Source organism: Salvelinus fontinalis, chromosome 12 (assembly GCF_029448725.1).
Source record: "Salvelinus fontinalis isolate EN_2023a chromosome 12, ASM2944872v1, whole genome shotgun sequence".
Taxonomy (NCBI): domain Eukaryota; kingdom Metazoa; phylum Chordata; class Actinopteri; order Salmoniformes; family Salmonidae; genus Salvelinus; species Salvelinus fontinalis.
In genome coordinates this window covers 42,634,992-42,653,137 of record NC_074676.1, presented here as the reverse complement: position 1 = coordinate 42,653,137, position 18,146 = coordinate 42,634,992, and the positions used below count along the sequence as shown (strand labels likewise).

General features: G+C 43.2%; 1 protein-coding gene across 16 annotated transcripts in view; it reads right to left on the bottom strand.

Annotated features, from left to right (window-relative positions):
- ptprsa (protein tyrosine phosphatase receptor type Sa) overlaps positions 1-18,146 on the bottom strand; it is a 470,296-nt gene that overhangs the window by 372,353 nt on the left and 79,797 nt on the right. For all 16 annotated transcript variants that reach the window (XM_055940829.1, XM_055940833.1, XM_055940835.1 and 13 more), the window contains exon 2: positions 17,725-17,807. The gene's annotated coding sequence lies outside the window, so the exon portion shown is untranslated. The remainder of the gene's footprint in view (positions 1-17,724; positions 17,808-18,146) is intronic.

The following is an 18,146-nucleotide window of genomic DNA, read 5'->3' as shown; positions in this document are numbered from 1 at the left end:
GAAAACACTCTCTAGTTTCTAAAACCGTTTGAATTATATCTGTGAGTAAAACAGAACTAATTTGGCACAAACTTCCTGACCAGGAAGTGGAAAATCTGAAATCAATGCTCTCTTCTGGGTCCTGCCTATAAATGGGCATGATACCTATTAGTATACATGCACGTCATACACCTTCCCCTGGATGTCAAGATGCAGTGAGAGAAGAAATGGGGTGTTTATCTTGGTCTGAGATGGAATACGTCCTCTTGGAATGACATGTCACCCATTTCCTGTTTTCAGGAAGGCGCGAGGTTGGACCTGGATTTGCCTTCTGAATAGCTTTCGTTATAGGCGACTACTATCTCCGGCTTTGATTTTATTTGATACATGTGACAATATCATCGTAAAGTATCTTTTTTCAATATAGTTTTATTCGATTTTTGAAATTTATTCGGGACGTTAGGCGTGTTGCGTTGTGTGCCTTTGTTCAGAAAGGAGAGCTTCGCGCCAGTTGGCTAGTGCGCTTGCTAATTCAAGAGGGAAAATGGACGTTCTAAATCCAAACAACGATTGTTCTTGACAAAGGACACCTTGTACAACATTCTGATGGAAGATCAGCAAAAGTAGGACCCATTTTATGATGTTATTTCATATATCTGTCGAACTGTGTACTATTACACAGTTCGACAGATACTTCGTCTGCCCACGTGTTCTCGCACACCCCGAGAGCTTCTGGTCAGCGGGGTGGTGGCACCGGGATCCTCATCTCTCCCAAGTGGTCATTCTCTCTTTCTCCCCTTACCCATCTGTCTATCGCCTCCTTTGAATTCCATGCTGTCACAGTTACCAGCCCTTTCAAGCTTAACATCCTTATCATTTATCGCCCTCCAGGTTCCCTCGGAGAGTTCATCAATGAGCTTGATGCCTTGATAAGCTCCTTTCCTGAGGACGGCTCACCTCTCACAGTTCTGGGTGACTTTAACCTCCCCACGTCTACCTTTGACTCATTCCTCTCTGCCTCCTTCTTTCCACTCCTCTCCTCTTTTGACCTCACCCTCTCACCTTCCCCCCCTACTCACAAGGCAGGCAATACGCTTGACCTCATCTTTACTAGATGCTGTTCTTCCACTAACCTCATTGCAACTCCCCTCCAAGTCTCCGACCACTACCTTGTGTATCCTTTTCCCTCTCGCTCTCATCCAACACTTCCCACACTGCCCCTACTCGGATGGTATCGCGCCGTCCCAACCTTCGCTCTCTCTCCCCCGCTACTCTCTCCTCTTCCATCCTATCATCTCTTCCCTCTGCTCAAACCTTCTCCAACCTATCTCCTGATTCTGCCTCCTCAACCCTCCTCTCCTCCCTTTCTGCATCCTTTGACTCTCTGTGTCCCCTATCCTCCAGGCCGGCTCGGTCCTCCCCTCCCGCTCCGTGGCTCGACGACTCATTGCGAGCTCACAGAACAGGGCTCCGGGCAGCCGAGCGGAAATGGAGGAAAACTCGCCTCCCTGCGGACCTGGCATCCTTTCACTCCCTCCTCTCTACATTTTCCTCTTCTGTCTCTGCTGCTAAAGCCACTTTCTACCACTCTAAATTCCAAGCATCTGCCTCTAACCCTAGGAAGCTCTTTGCCACCTTCTCCTCCCTCCTGAATCCTCCCCCCCCCTCCTCGCTGTCTGCAGACGACTTCGTCAACCATTTCGAAAAGAAGGTCGACGACATCCGATCCTCGTTTGCTAAGTCAAACGACACCGCTGGTTCTGCTCACACTGCCCTACCCTGTGCTCTGACCTCTTTCTCCCCTCTCTCTCCAGATGAAATCTCACGTCTTGTGACGGCCGGCCGCCCAACAACCTGCCCGCTTGACCCTATCCCCTCCTCTCTTCTCCAGACCATTTCCGGAGACCTTCTCCCTTACCTCACCTCGCTCATCAACTCATCCTTGACCGCTGGCTACGTCCCTTCCGTCTTCAAGAGAGCGAGAGTTGCACCCCTTCTGAAAAAACCTACACTCGATCCCTCCGATGTCAACAACTACAGACCAGTATCCCTTCTTTCTTTTCTCTCCAAAACTCTTGAACGTGCCGTCCTTGGCCAGCTCTCCTGCTATCTCTCTCAGAATGACCTTCTTGATCCAAATCAGTCAGGTTTCAAGACTAGTCATTCAACTGAGACTGCTCTTCTCTGTATCACGGAGGCGCTCCGCACTGCTAAAGCTAACTCTCTCTCCTCTGCTCTCATTCTTCTAGACCTATCGGCTGCCTTCGATACTGTGAACCATCAGATCCTCCTCTCCACCCTCTCCGAGTTGGGCATCTCCGGCGCGGCCCACGCTTGGATTGCGTCCTACCTGACAGGTCGCTCCTACCAGGTGGCGTGGCGAGAATCTGTCTCCTCACCACGCGCTCTCACCACTGGTGTCCCCCAGGGCTCTGTTCTAGGCCCTCTCCTATTCTCGCTATACACCAAGTCACTTGGCTCTGTCATAACCTCACATGGTCTCTCCTATCATTTCTATGCAGACGACACACAATTAATCTTCTCCTTTCCCCCTTCTGATGACCAGGTGGCGAATCGCATCTCTGCATGTCTGGCAGACATATCAGTGTGGATGACGGATCACCACCTCAAGCTGAACCTCGGCAAGACGGAGCTGCTCTTCCTCCCGGGGAAGGACTGCCCGTTCCATGATCTCGCCATCACGGTTGACAACTCCATTGTGTCCTCCTCCCAGAGCGCTAAGAACCTTGGCGTGATCCTGGACAACACCCTGTCGTTCTCAACTAACATCAAGGCGGTGGCCCGTTCCTGTAGGTTCATGCTCTACAACATCCGCAGAGTACGACCCTGCCTCACACAGGAAGCGGCGCAGGTCCTAATCCAGGCACTTGTCGTCTCCCGTCTGGATTACTGCAACTCGCTGTTGGCTGAGCTCCCTGCCTGTGCCATTAAACCCCTACAACTCATCCAGAACGCCGCAGCCCGTCTGGTGTTCAACCTTCCCAAGTTCTCTCACGTCACCCCGCTCCTCCGCTCTCTCCACTGGCTTCCAGTTGAAGCTCGCATCCGCTACAAGACCATGGTGCTTGCCTACGGAGCTGTGAGGGGAACGGCACCTCAGTACCTTCAGGCTCTGATCAGGCCCTACACCCAAACAAGGGCACTGCGTTCATCCACCTCTGGCCTGCTCGCCTCCCTACCACTGAGGAAGTACAGTTCCCGCTCAGCCCAGTCAAAACTGTTCGCTGCTCTGGCACCCCAATGGTGGAACAAACTCCCGCACGACGCCAGGACAGCGGAGTCAATCACCACCTTCCGGAGACACCTGAAACCCCACCTCTTTAAGGAATACCTAGGATAGGATAAAGCAATCCTTCTGACACCCCCCCCTTAAAAGATTTAGATGCACTATTGTAAAGTGGCTGTTCCACTGGATGTCATAAGGTGAATGCACCAATTTGTAAGTCGCTCTGGATAAGAGCGTCTGCTAAATGACTTAAATGTAAAATGTAAATGTATTAGTTTTGCGCCCAGGTTTTGGGCACTCGGTCGACATAACGTAAGCCTTATGTGGTAATGAAGTTATTTTTAGAATTCTAACACGGCGATTGCATTAAGAACTAGTGTATCTATCATTTCCTATACAACATGTATTTTTTAGTTATGTTTATGATTAGCTATTTGGTCAGAATATGTGTGTCAGAAAAAGTGTCAGAAAAAAATCCGGACGTTGTGGGAAAAAGTAGCTACGCTAGCACAATGTATAACCACTGATTTCAGCTCTAAATATGCACATTTTCGAACAAAACATAAGTCTATGTATAACCTGTTAGTCAAAAATTATATATATTTTGCTGGTGTGTCACGATCGCTAACTTTTACTGCTGGGAAATTGCTTGTTTTTCTGGCTATTGTGGTAAGCTAATATAACGCTATATTGTGTTTTCGCTGTAAAACACTTAAGAAATCGGAAATATTTGCTGGATTCACAAGATGCTTGTCTTTCATTTGCTGTACACTATGTATTTTTCAGAAATGTTTTATGATGAGTATTTAGGTATTTGACGTTGGTGTCTGTAATTATTCTGGCTGCTTTCGGTGCAATTTCTGATTGTAGCTGCAATGTAAACCATGATTTATACCTGAAATATGCACATTTTTCGAACAAAACATAGATTTATTGAATAACATGTTATAAGACTGTCATCTGATGAAGTTGTTTGTCGGTTAGTTTGGTTGGTTCTTGGTTAGTTAGGTTGGTTTTGTGCATGCTACCTGTGCTGTGAAAAATGTCTGTCCTTTTTTGTATTTGGTGGTGAGCTAACATAAATATACGTGCTGTTTTCGCTGCAAAACATTGAAAAAATCGGACATGTTGGCTGGATTCACAAGATGTGTACCTTTCATTTGCTGTATTGGACTTGTTAACTTCTTATGGCTGTACCCCGGCGTCGGTACACTTATGACAACAGCCACTTCAAGTGCAGGGCGCGAAATTCAAAATATATTTTTTTAAATATTTAACTTTCACACATTAACAAGTCCAATAAAGCATATGAAAGGTACACATCTTGTGAATCCAGCCAACATGTCCGATTTTTAAAATGTTTTACAGGGAAGACAAAATATGTAAATCTATTAGCTAACCACGTTAGCAAAAGACACCACTTTTTTTACTCCACCAGTTTTTTACTCCATCAGTAGCTATCACAAATTCGACCAAATAAAGATATAAATAGCCACTAACCAAGAAACAACTTCATCAGATGACAGTCTGATAACATATTTATTGTATAGCATATGTTTTGTTAGAAAAATGTGCATATTTCAGGTATAAATCATAGTTTACATTGCAGCTACAATCAGAAATTGCACCGAAAGCAGCCATAACAATTACAGGCGCCAACGTCAAATACCTAATTACTCATCATAAAACATTTCTGAAAAATACATAGTGTACAGCAAATGAAAGACAGGCATCTTGTGATTCCAGCCAATATTTCCGATTTATTAAGTGTTTTACAGCGGGAAAAAAATGTAGCGTTATATTAGCTTACCACAATAGCCAGAAACACTTGGGCGCCGACGACTACAACAGATATATGAAAAAGCATCATAAAATGTTTCTTACTTTTGCTGATCTTCCATCAGAATGTTGGACAAGGTGTCCTTTGTCCAGAACAATCGTTGTTTCGATTTAGAACGGCAACTTTCCCTCTTCATTTAGCACACACACTAGCCAAGTGGCACGACGCTCTCCATGTCAACAAACGGAAGAGAACGGAACACGGCAAAACTCCCGAAAATTGTTCAATAATCTGATGAAACTATATTGAAAAAACATACGTTACGATGATATGGTGACATGTATCAAATAAAATCAAAGCCGGATATAGTAGTCGCCTATAACGGCAGCTAAACAAAAGGCAATCCCACTGTCCACCTTGCGCTCTTCAGAGTACCGAAAATGTTCCAAGATGATGTGTTCCATCTCAGACCAAGATAATCACCTCATTTCTTCTCTCACAGCCTCTTGACACCCAGGGGAAGGTGTATGACGTGCATGTACACTAATAGGTCTCGTGCCCATTTATAGGCAGGAAGAAGAACAGAGCATCAATTTCAGAATTTCCACTTCCTGGTCAGGAAGTGTGCTGCAGAATGAGTTCTGTTTCACTCAGAGAAATAATTCAAACGGTTTTAGAAACTAGATAGTGTTTTCTATCCAATAGTAATAATAATATGCATATTGTACGAGCAAAAATTGAGTACGAGGCAGTTTGAAATGGGCACCTTTTATCTGGCTACTCAATACTGCCCCTTGCAGCCCAAACAGGTTAAAGTAGTCCTTTACAGTATTATTCATGTTTTGCAGATGGAAATTCACCCTGGCTCGAATGTTACATTCCCAAAGAGCATATGGAACCAGGCCAACAGTTACACTGCAATGGCGAGTGCACTTTTGGATGCTTTCGTTCAGGGTTTCCTAAACTCGGTCCTGGGTCCTCGGCAGGACCGAGCTTGGGAAACCCTGCTTTAGATGTCGACATGTTGCTGAAAAGCAACCTGAGAGGTATGCACAGTGATTGTATAGACCATAGAATTATAATTACTAGAAGGAGAATATGCCCTTAGAGCAATGCTAGGTGGGGCTCTGCCTTGGGGGTGAGGGGGGAGCTTTCTCAGGGTCAATAGGTCGAAGAAGATCCAATCTCATTGGATATTGTTTGGGGGGGTCTCCATCTCAGATAACAGGCATTTTGTTGAAGATACATCACCTGTGAAAAGAGGCTACTTGCTTTTCACCCAAACCAACACTGTTTCAGATGGGAATGCCTAATCTACTCAATCTAATTCTATGCAACAATGGCTGTGGTACAGTATGCATATCTATGTACTAATCGTAGTATTGTACAGATACGCCAGAGTAATTATCTTCAGACCTAACTAAAATTGTAATATCTGGCTGTGTCATTATGACTTTAGAGAACTATTTATGACACATTGAACTTATTTCATTGGAATAATTCGAGGCGGCAAATCAATTAGTCAGTTAAGAACAAATTGTTATTTACAATGACAACCTACCAGGGAACAATGGGTTAACTGTCTTGTTTAGGGGCAGAACGACAGATCTTTACCTTGTCAGCTCGGGGATTCGATCCAACAACTTTTCAGTTACCAGCCCAATCCTCCAACCACTAGGCTACCTGCCACTCTAACCACTAGGCTACCTACCACTCTAACCACTAGGTTACCAACCACTCTAACCACTAGGCTACCTGCCACTCTAACCACTAGGCTACCTGCCACTCTAACCACTAGGCTACCTGCCACTCCAACCACTAGAGTACCTGTCACTCTAACCATTAGGCTACCTGCCACTCTAACCACTAGGTTACATGCCACTCTAACCACTAGGTTACCTGCCACTCCAACCACTAGGCTACCTGCCACTCCAACCACTAGGCTACCTGCCACTCTAACCACTAGGCTACCTGCCACCCCTGAAAAAAGGGTGAAGCTAAAAGGGGTGAAGATGAGGAGAAAGAAGACGGCTTGGATACCGAAAAAGTGTCTACAATAACTGGTGAGTAAGTTTTTGTTGATTGATTGCTAATGAGCATTTGACAGTATGCAGGCATTGTCATTATATTTTAAAAAGACTATGACTCATGGTATGCTAACTTCAATCATCTCCAAACTGCACACAGAGACATAAACATTATTAATGAGTTCATCTGACTCTGGGTAAGTAGTACAATGACCAATAATCTCAAAAGATCTCTCAATATCACTGTAAAAATGAATACCATATAACAGGGTCGGAGTCTATTTCAATTGAATCATTTCAAGATGTTAAAGGGATGTAAACTTTTTTTTACACCTTATAGTCAGGTGGCTAACAAAAACCCTATGTGGGTGATGGGGGCAATTAGAAGTTAATAGTGGTTATTTAACTCTATAGACTACTTTCAGGGTAAGGAACCATCTGGCTATAAGCTGAAAATAAAAGTTAACTATCCCTTAACTGAATTTACAAATCAATCATTGGACGTAGGGCATTAATGGTCAAGGATTTCTTATTAAACTGAATGTGATAAGCTGTTCACATAAAAGTTTCTCCATTAAAAATAACAAAAATCTATGTATGACCCCTAACCCCTATGTTCTCTTTATCTTCTATTGGTTGCTTTCCTTCCACAGATTCTGTCATGAAGCACTTCCCGGGTGCAACAAAAGGACAAGTAGGAATGGCTTACAACAGTAAAATGGCTGAATTGAAAAGCGACGAGAGAAAAATAATCGAATGAATAGGATTCAAGTACATTTTTTGTGTGTTTTTGTGTCATTTTTTCCCGTTATGTTTCGGTGTCATTATCACTGAAATAATACTCTGTAACATATATGTTAACGTGTATTGTGACATTTAAGGGGACATACATATGTAATAACCATTTGAATACTATATGTCACACATATATAAGCATATAAAGTAACATATTATGGCATATAAGGGACATATACAGTTGAAGTCGGTAGTTTACATTCACCTTAGCCAAATGCATTTAAACTCAGTTTTTCACAATTCCTGACATTTAATCCTAGTAAAAATTCCCTCTCTTAGGTCAGTTAGGATCACCACTTTATTTTAAGAATGTGAAATGTCAGAATAATAGTAGAGAGAATGATTTATTTCAGCTTTTATTTCTTTCAGGGTCAGAAGTTTACATACACTCGATTAGCATTTGGTAGCATTACCTTTAACTAGTTTAACTTGGCTCAAACGTTTCGGGTAGCCTTCCAAAAGCTACCCACAATAAGATGGGTGAATTTTGGCCCATTCCGCCTGACAGAGCTGGTGTAACTAAGTCAGGTTTGTGGGCCGCCTTCACACACGCTTTTTCAGTTCTGCCCACAAATTTTCTATGGAATTGAGGTCAGGGCTTTGTGATGGCCACTCCAATGCCTTGACTTTGTTGTCCTTAAGCCATTTTGCCACAACTTTGGAAGTATGCTTGTGGTTATTGTCCATTTGGAAGACCCGTTTGCGACCAAGCTTTAATTTCCTGACTGATGTCTTGAGATGTTGCTTCAATATATCCACATAATTTTCCATCCTCATGATGCCATCTATTTTGTGAAGTGTACCAGTTCCTCTTGCAACAAAGTACCCCCACAACATGATGTGCCACCCCTGTGCTTCACGGTTGGGATGGTGTTCTTCGGCTTGCAAGCCTCCCCCTTTTTCCTCCAAACATAATGATGGTCGTTGTGGCCAAACAGTTCTATTTTTGTTTCATCAGACCAGAGGACCTTTCTCCAAAAAGTATGATCCATGTGCTGTTGCAAACCGTATTCTGGCTTTTTTTATGGCAGTTTTGGAGCAGTGACTTCTTCCTTGCTGAGCAGCATTTCAGGTTATGTCGATATAGGACTCGTTTTACTGTGGATAGAGATACTTTTGTACCTGTTTCCTCCAGCATCTTCACAAGGTCCATTTCTGTTGTTCTGTGATTGATTTGCATTTTTCGCACCAAAGTACGTTCAACTCTATGATACAGAACGCGTCTCCTTCCTGAGCGGTATGACTGCTGCGTGGTCCCATGTTGTTTATACTTGCGTACTATTGTTTAAACAGATGAACGTGGTACCTTCAGGCGTTTGGGAATTGCTCCCAAGGATGAACTAGACTTGTGGAAGTCTACAATTTCTTTTCTGAGCTCTTGGCTGATTTCTTTTGATTTTCCCATGATGTCAAGCAAAGAGGCACTGAGTTTGAAGGTAGGCCTTGAAATACATCCACAGGTATACCTCCAATTGACTACAATGATGTCAAATAGCCTATCAGAAGCTTCTAAAGCCATGACATAATTGTCTGGAATTTTCCAAAATTGTTTAAAGGCACAGTCAACTTAGTGTATGTAAACTTCTGACCCACTGGAATTGTGATAGAGTGAATTATAAATTAAATAATCTGTCTGTAAACAATTGTTGAAAAAATGACTTGTGTCATGCACAAAGTAGATGTCCTAACCAACTTGCCAAAACTATACTGTAGTTTGTTAACAAGAAATGTGTGAAGTGGTTGAAAAACAAGTTTTAATGACTCCAACCTAAGTGTATGTAAACTTCCGATTTCAACTGTATGTAATACAAATTGTAACACTACATGTGTCACATATATGAGCATATAAGTATGTCTATATAAGGCAGAAATATATGTCACATATATGAACGGCCAATTCGTTTAGATGTGACATATATGTACTTATACATACATATATAGGCATATATTTCTCCACCATTATTTTTCCATCATATATTTTACCACCATATATGTTTCCACCATATATGTTTCCACCATACGTACAATGGCATCAACAAAACCTAGGAGGCTCATGGTTCTCACCCCCTTCCATAGACTTACACAGTAATTATGACAACTTCCGGAGGACGTCCTCCAGCCTATCAGAGCTCTTGCAGCATGAACTGACATGTCCACCAAATCAAAGGATCAGAGAATGAATCTAGAACTGAAAGTATAAGCTACAGCTATCTAGCACTGCAGTGCATGAAATGTGGTGAGTAGTTGACTCAAAGAAAGAGGAAGAAAGTTTTGAACTAATTAATTTCTTCTAAAATGAATGAGAAGCAAGAGAGAAATATATAGACTCGTCCTCTCACTGTCAACTGCATTTATTTTCAGAAAACTTAACATGTGTAAATATTTGTATGAACATAACAAGATTCAACAACTGAGACATAAACTGAACAAGTTCCACAGACATAACAGAAATAGATGAACGTGTACCTGAACAAAGGCGGGGGATCAAAATCAAAAGTAACAGTCCGTATCTGGTGTGGCCACCAGCTGCATTAAGTACTGCAGTGCATCTCCTCCTCATGAACTGCACCAGATTTTCCAGTTCTTGCTGTGAGATGTTACCCCACTCTTCTACCATGGCACCTGCAAGTTCCCAGACATTTCCGGGTGGAATGGCCCTAGCCCTCACCCTCTGATCCAAACGCGAATCCGACCATCCCCCCTGGTGAGACAAAACCGCGACTTGTCAGTGAAGAGCACTTTTTGCCAGGCCTGTCTGGTCCAGCGACGGTGGGTTTGTGCCCATATGCGACGTTGTTGCCAGTGATGGTCGTATTCGCGTTTATCTGGTGAGGACCTGCCTTACAACAGGCTTACAAGCCCTCAGTCCAGCCTCTGTCAGCCTATTGCGGACAGTCTGAGTACTGATGGAGGGATTGTGCGTTCCTGGTGTAACTCGGCCAGTTGTTGTTTCCATCCTGTATCTGTCTCGCAGGTGTGATGTTCGGATGGACCAATCCTGTGCCAGTGTTGTTACACGTGTTCTGCCACTGCGAGGACGATCAGCTGTCCGTCCTGTCTCCCTGTAGCGCTGTCTTAGTCGTCTCACAGTACGGACATTGCAATTTATTGCCCTGGCCACATCTGCAGTCCTCATGCCTCCTTGCAGCATGCTTAAGGCATGTTCACGCAGATGAGCAGGGACACTGGGCATCTTTCTTTTGGTGTTTTTCAGAGTCAGTAGAAAGGCCTCTTTAGTGTCCTAAGTTTTCATAACTGTGAACTTAATTGCCTACTGTCTGTAAGCTGTTAGTGTCTTAACAACCGTTCCACAGGTGCATGTTCATTAATTGTTTATGGGTCATTGAACAAGCATGAGAAACAGTGTTTAAACCTTTTACAATGAAGACCTGTGAAGTTATTTGGATTTTTACGAATTATCTTTGAAAGACAGGGTCCTGACGTCATTTTTTTCCACTTTCAATTTCACTTTCTTAGCTAGCAAATGTAGCTAGCTAGTTTAGCCTACTGAAACACTCTGCTCAAACTATGTTAGCTAGCTAGCTATGACTTTCCAACAGAACACTGGAACTCTTCCAAGTCAAGGTAAGCTTTTGGTATTACTAATTTATTGTCGCCGGTGTAACTGCTTACTGACTGTACATTAACATTCCTGCATGATTTTAGGTATACAACGCCTTCAGAAAGTATTCAGACCCCTTGACTTTTCCCACATTTTGTTACGCCACACTCGTATTCTAGAATGCATGAAAAAAAAATTCCCCTCATCAATCTCCACATAATACCCCATAATGACAAAGCAAAAACAGGTTTTTAGAAATTCTTGCTAATAATTTAAAAAAAATACTGAAAAATCACATTTACATAAGTATTCAGACCCTTTACTCAGTACTTTGTTGAAGCATCTTTGGCAGCGATTACAGCCTCGATTCTTCTTGGGTATGATGCTACAAGCTTGGCACACCTGTATTTGAGAAGTTTCTCCTGTTTTTCTCTGCAGATCCTCTCAAGCTCTGTCAGGTTGGATGGGGAGCGTTGGTGCACAGCTATTTTCAGGTCTCTCCAAAGGCCTGATTGGTGGAGTGCTGCAGAGATGTTTGTCCTTCTGGAAGTTTCTCCCAACTCCACAGAAGAATTCTAGAGTTTTGTCAGAGTGACCATCTGGTTCTTGGTCACCTCCCTGACCAAGGCCCTTCTCCCCCGATTGCTCAGTTTGGCCAGGAGGCCAGCTCTAGGAAGAGTCTTGGTGGTTCCAAAAGTATTCCATTTTAAGAATGATGTAGGCCACCGTGTTCTTGGGGACCTTCAATGCTGCAGAATTTTTTTGGTACCCTTCCCCAGATCTGTACCTCGACACAATCCTGTCTAAGGACAATTCCTTTGACCTCATTTCCAAATCATGTCCAATCAATTTACTTTACCACAAGTGGACTCCAATCAAGTTGTAGAAACATCTCAAAGATGATCAATGGAAACAGGTCTGAATACTTATGTAAATAAGGTATTTCTGTTTTTTGTTTATTAATACATTTGCAAAAATGTAAAACCTGTTTTCGCTTTGAAATTATGGGGTATGTGTAGATTGCTGAGGAAATAGTTTTATTTAACCCATTTTAGAATAAGGCTGTAATGTAACAAAATGTGGAAAAGGTCAAGGGGCCTGAATACTTTCCGAAGGCACTGTATAGTGTAGCTTCTCACAGCACTAGCCACACACTCACTCCATCACACCTCAGTGCTGAGCAGCCTCAGTCTGAGCAGACAGTTTATGATGGGGCTTAATGAAAACAAAATGGCTGCCTGAGAAAGCATGGTTCTATCTGAGCAGTATTTACACTATTGCCTGGCCCTGGGAGAGAATGGATTCAGCCCACAAAGCACTGTGCTCTCAACCAGGGCTAAGGGACGCTGGCAAGCCAGAGCCGCAGACCATTCACTCTGCCTGTCTCAGGATTAGTAGGCCGGGCCCTCGGGCACCACACAACTGGTCCGGCTTTATTAACAAAATGCTAGATGATTGCATCTCCAAACAAGTTTTTACTGTATAGGCTAAACCGACCATCGCCAACCAATTCTCTTTGTCTGTCTGTCAACTCAGGAAAAGACGTGTTAAACTATACTGTGGTGGCCTGAGAAAGTAGTTTGGTTGTTGGTTGGTTGATGCAGTGGTAATGTTTGATTTGGTGTGAAATCCAATGAGTTATGTTAATGTGAGGTTAGGAGCCATAAAAAATTAATGGTTGGATTAAATGGAATAACGTTATGAATCCTGGCTGGTTTCCAAATGGAATACCCACAACAAAAAGCCATTAAAAAAACAGATACACAAACTAACTCGTGTCACGCTTCAGAATGATTACAAATATTCCCCAAACAATAGAAATTATCCTCTTTTCAAATGCAACACACTGCTTAGTCCCCGTCTTCATTACCAGTGCGGGGGAACATCTTAAAAGAAAATATGCCTTTGATTCTCAAATACCCTTACATTATATATGCCAGAGTAATTAAATTCATTATCTCAAGACTCAAGGTTAATTTACATTTCTTTAAACACAGCCGTAAATAATAGGAGCGTTCATAATTGAATAATGGTAATTTATTGCCAGAGTTTTTCTTTATGCTGTGCATTATGGGGGGAGTTCATGTGCGTGGGGAACAATGTGTGCACGGAAGCAGAATGCATAGCCTACAGTGCACGGGACGGCTGGCAGGCACATTAAACAGACTGTCAAACACAACGCCATGTTAGCACCCGCTTGAACACGACGCAGCTGACGGACCCAACGCTAGCCGTAGCGATTAATAGGCCTTTGTTTAATTGCGCTGCTAACACACACGGGCGCTCTCAGGTACTGTTTTTTCACTCTGTCCACCACAATACGTCCACCCAACGATAGGTAGCTCTTCTTGTTCAGTCAGGTGCACAGGCCTTAACGAATTCCCATTCAAGCAGTTAACCCCCACATTCAAACTTAATGGACACATAGCTTGTCGGTGCCACAGCATGTTGAAGGCACCACCAAGTTGTCAATAAAACAAAGAAATTACACCAATGACGGTCTTCATCCATAAGTGTCGGTTACACGGTTCTAGGGTAACTGTGTCAACCCTAGCACGCACACACACACACACACACACACATACACACACGCACACACGTACACGCGTACACACACATACACACACGTACACACGTACACGCACGCACGCACGCACGCACGCACGCACGCACGCACGCACGCACACACACACACACACACACACACACACACACACACACACACACACACACACACATACTTGAGCCCCACGGCTTCCCCCACTGCCTCCCTTACTCTGCTCTAGCCCATTGAGGGCTACTGCTTCTCCAGAGGATCCAGATGTGGCATTCCTCTGTTCTCCACTTTCACAGTTGAACGAAGCAGGTCATTAAAGCCGTAGTATCATCTTCCTCAATATGCTGAATGCAGCTGTTAATACTGTAGATGGGGCCACTTAAGGCAGTGTCGGAGAGAATGGTCTGCTGGTGCTTGTATCAAGACACCGTCTGTCTGCCTAGCTGCTAAAGGCACGGTAGTGCTGACATGCCTTACAGAGTGTGGACCTCCATTTTTATTCTTATCCAACAGTATCATTCTTTCTTTGCAAGCAAAAAAATATCGATCCCAAAAAATATTAATCCACCTAAAATATGATCAATGTAAGATTTCCATCAATAAACATTGCAAAACAAATATTGAAGTTGTAGTCAATGAGATTTGTCAGCAGTGAAAAACACAGGTAGCCAAGCTAACAGCCAGAAGGAAGCAGTGCATTTTGTTACTTGGAGAGGTAGTGTCCTTCCAACCTAGGAAAACAAAACACTGAGCCCTGAGAGGAATGTGCAGGTATACAGGACTATAAAGGGGAAATGACACTCCTCAACATTAACCTGCTCTGACAGGTAGATGATGGCTTTCTCTCTGTTGGCCACAGCTGTCAATACAGATGGATGGCCTGAGCAGACAGGAGAGAAATCAACCTGAGTGGTGGGACTCTGTGACGTCTTACTACAAGCACTCTACTGATAATGTGGGGATCAGTAGATTGAAGGTTGACTAGTAGAGGTCGTTACTACTACCAGTGCAAGTACTGCTACTGCTAATTCTAGCACTACCTCTGCCACTGCTACTGCTACTGCTACTACTACTACTACTACTGCTAATTCTACCACTACCTCTGCCACTGCTACTGCTACTGCTACTACTACTACTACTACTGCTAACTCTACCACTACCTCTGCCACTGCTACAACTACTACTACTGCCACTGCTACTGCCACTACTACTGCTACTGCTACTGCTACTACTACTACTACTACTGCCACTGCTACTGCCACTACTACTGCTACTACTACTACTACTACTACTACTGCCACCGCTACTGCCACTACTGCTGCTACTACTACTACTACTACTACTACTGCTACTACTACCACTACCTCTGCCACTGCTACTACTGCTACTGCTACTACTACTACTGCTACTACTACTGGTACTACTGCTACTACTACTACTACTACTAATGCTAATGCTACTAATGCTACTGCTACTAGTGATGCTACTGCTACTGCTACTAATGCTACAGCTACTACTGCTGCTACTGCTACTGCTACTACTGCTACTACTACCGCTGCTACTACTACTACCGCTGCTACTGCTACTACTACTACTGCTACTGCTACTACTACTGCTACTACTACTACTGCTACTACTACCGCTGCTACTGCTACTACTACTACTACTACTACTACTACTGCCACTACTACTGCTACTACTACTACTACTACTACTACTACTACCGCTGCTACTGCTACTGCTACTACTACTACTGCTACTGCAACTACTACTGCTACTACTACTACTGCTACTACTACTACTACTGCTACTGCTACTACTACTACTACTACTGCTGCTGCTACTACTACTGCTACTACTACTACTGCTACTGCTACTACTACTGGTACTACTGCTACTACTACTACTACTACTAATGCTAATGCTACTAATGCTACTGCTACTAGTGATGCTACTGCTACTGCTACTAATGCTACAGCTACTACTGCTGCTACTGCTACTGCTACTACTGCTACTACTACCGCTGCTACTACTACTACCGCTGCTACTGCTACTACTACTACTGCTACTGCTACTACTACTGCTACTACTACTACTGCTACTACTACCGCTGCTAATACTACTACTACTGCTACTGGTACTACTACTACTACTACTGCTACTACTACCACTACTACTACTGCTACTATTACTACTGCTACTGCTGCTACTGCTACTACTACTACTGCTACTACTACCGCTGCTAATACTACTACTACTGCTACTGGTACTACTACTACTGCTACTGCCACTGCCACTGCTACTGCTACTGCTACTGCTACTGCTACTGCTACTACTACTACTACTACTACTACCGATGCTACTGCCACTGCCACTGCTACTGCTGCTGCTACTACTACCACTACCTCTGCCAATTCCGCTGCTACTGCTACAGCTACAACTACTACTACTACTGCTACTACTAATACTACTACCACTACTGGTGCAAGTACTGACATTGCAACTACTACTACAACTGCTACTACTACTGCTACCACTACTATTACTACTACTGCTACTACTACTGCTGCTACTACTGCTACCACTACTACTACTACAAGTACTGTTACTACTACAGCTACAGCTATTACTACTGATACTACTACTACTACTACTGCTACTGCTACCACTACTATTACTACTACTGCTGCTACTACTGCTACCACTACTACTACTACTACTACTACTACTACTGTAAGTACTGTTACTACTACAGCTACAGCTATTACTACTGCTACTACTACTACTAGTGCTAGTACGACTGCTACTACTGCTACTACTACTACTACTGCTACCACTGCTACTGCTACTACTGCTACTACTACTACTACTACAACTACTACTGCTACTGCTACTACTACTACTGCTACTGCTACTACTACTACTACTACTGCTACTACTACTACTACTACTACTACTACTACTAGTACTACTACTACTAATGCTACTGCTACTAGTACTAATGCTACTACTACTACTACTACTACTAATTCTACTGCTACAACTAATACTAGTGTGAGTACTGCTACTGCTACTACTACTACTACTACTGGTACTACTACTACTACTACTGATACTACTACTGCTAGTGCTACAACTACTACTGCTACTACTACTACTGCTACTACTACTAGTGCTAGTACTGCTACTACTACTACTACTAACACTAGTGCTAGTACTGCTACTACTACTACTACTACTACTACTTTGACTACTATATTAGTGTAGTATTAGTACTATAGCATGAAGTCGTGATTGGGGTTGTGGCATTTTTATTTCTATAGTACTATAGTAGTTGTAGCACCATCATATAGTTCAGTAACAGTGGTAGACATAGGCCTAACAGGATGTAGTAGTGCCACCATCATATAGTTCAGTAACAGTGGTAGACATAGGCCTAACAGGATGTAGTAGTGCCACCATCATATAGTTCAGTAACAGTGGTAGACATAGGCCTAACAGGATGTAGTAGTGCCACCATCATATAGTTCAGTAACAGTGGTAGACATAGGCCTAACAGGATGTAGTAGTGCCACCATCATATAGTTCAGTAACAGTGGTAGACATAGGCCTAACAGGATGTAGTAGTACCACCATTGTAAAGTTCAGTAACAGTGGTAGACATAGGCCTAACAGGATGTCAGCTGTAAAGTTGGATTGTGAAAGAAAATGCAACTGATTGGTATGGGGCTGTCGTCTCCCTCCTCCAAAGATGGTGGAAAGTTTAGAGCCACTTACCGCTCGCTTGTCTTCAAAAGCCCTTTAGCTTCATATCTTCAGTTGTTTAGCGGCTTCGTCTTCTCCTTCTTGCTCAAGTGTACCTTTAACCAGAGAGGGAGAAATGAAAGAGAAATGTTAATGAAAGGGACTGCCAAATGAACAGCCTTCTCCAGTGGTGAAACTTAGAGACTAGATAATTTTCTGTCTTTTCTGCCCTTCGGTGACCGTGCAGCGAATCGTAGGGCTTGAACGAGGCAAGGCTGATTGCTGGAGAACGTTGCTGGAGTGTGAATCTGCATTCAATCCCACTTAGCTTAAAAAAATAAAAACCGTTTCCATCCATAATGAGGCCTGGCCGGAGTGTGTGTGTGTGTGTTTATGTGTGTGTCCATGTATGCATATGTGTGAGTGTGTCTATGTATGCGTGCGTGGCAAGTTTG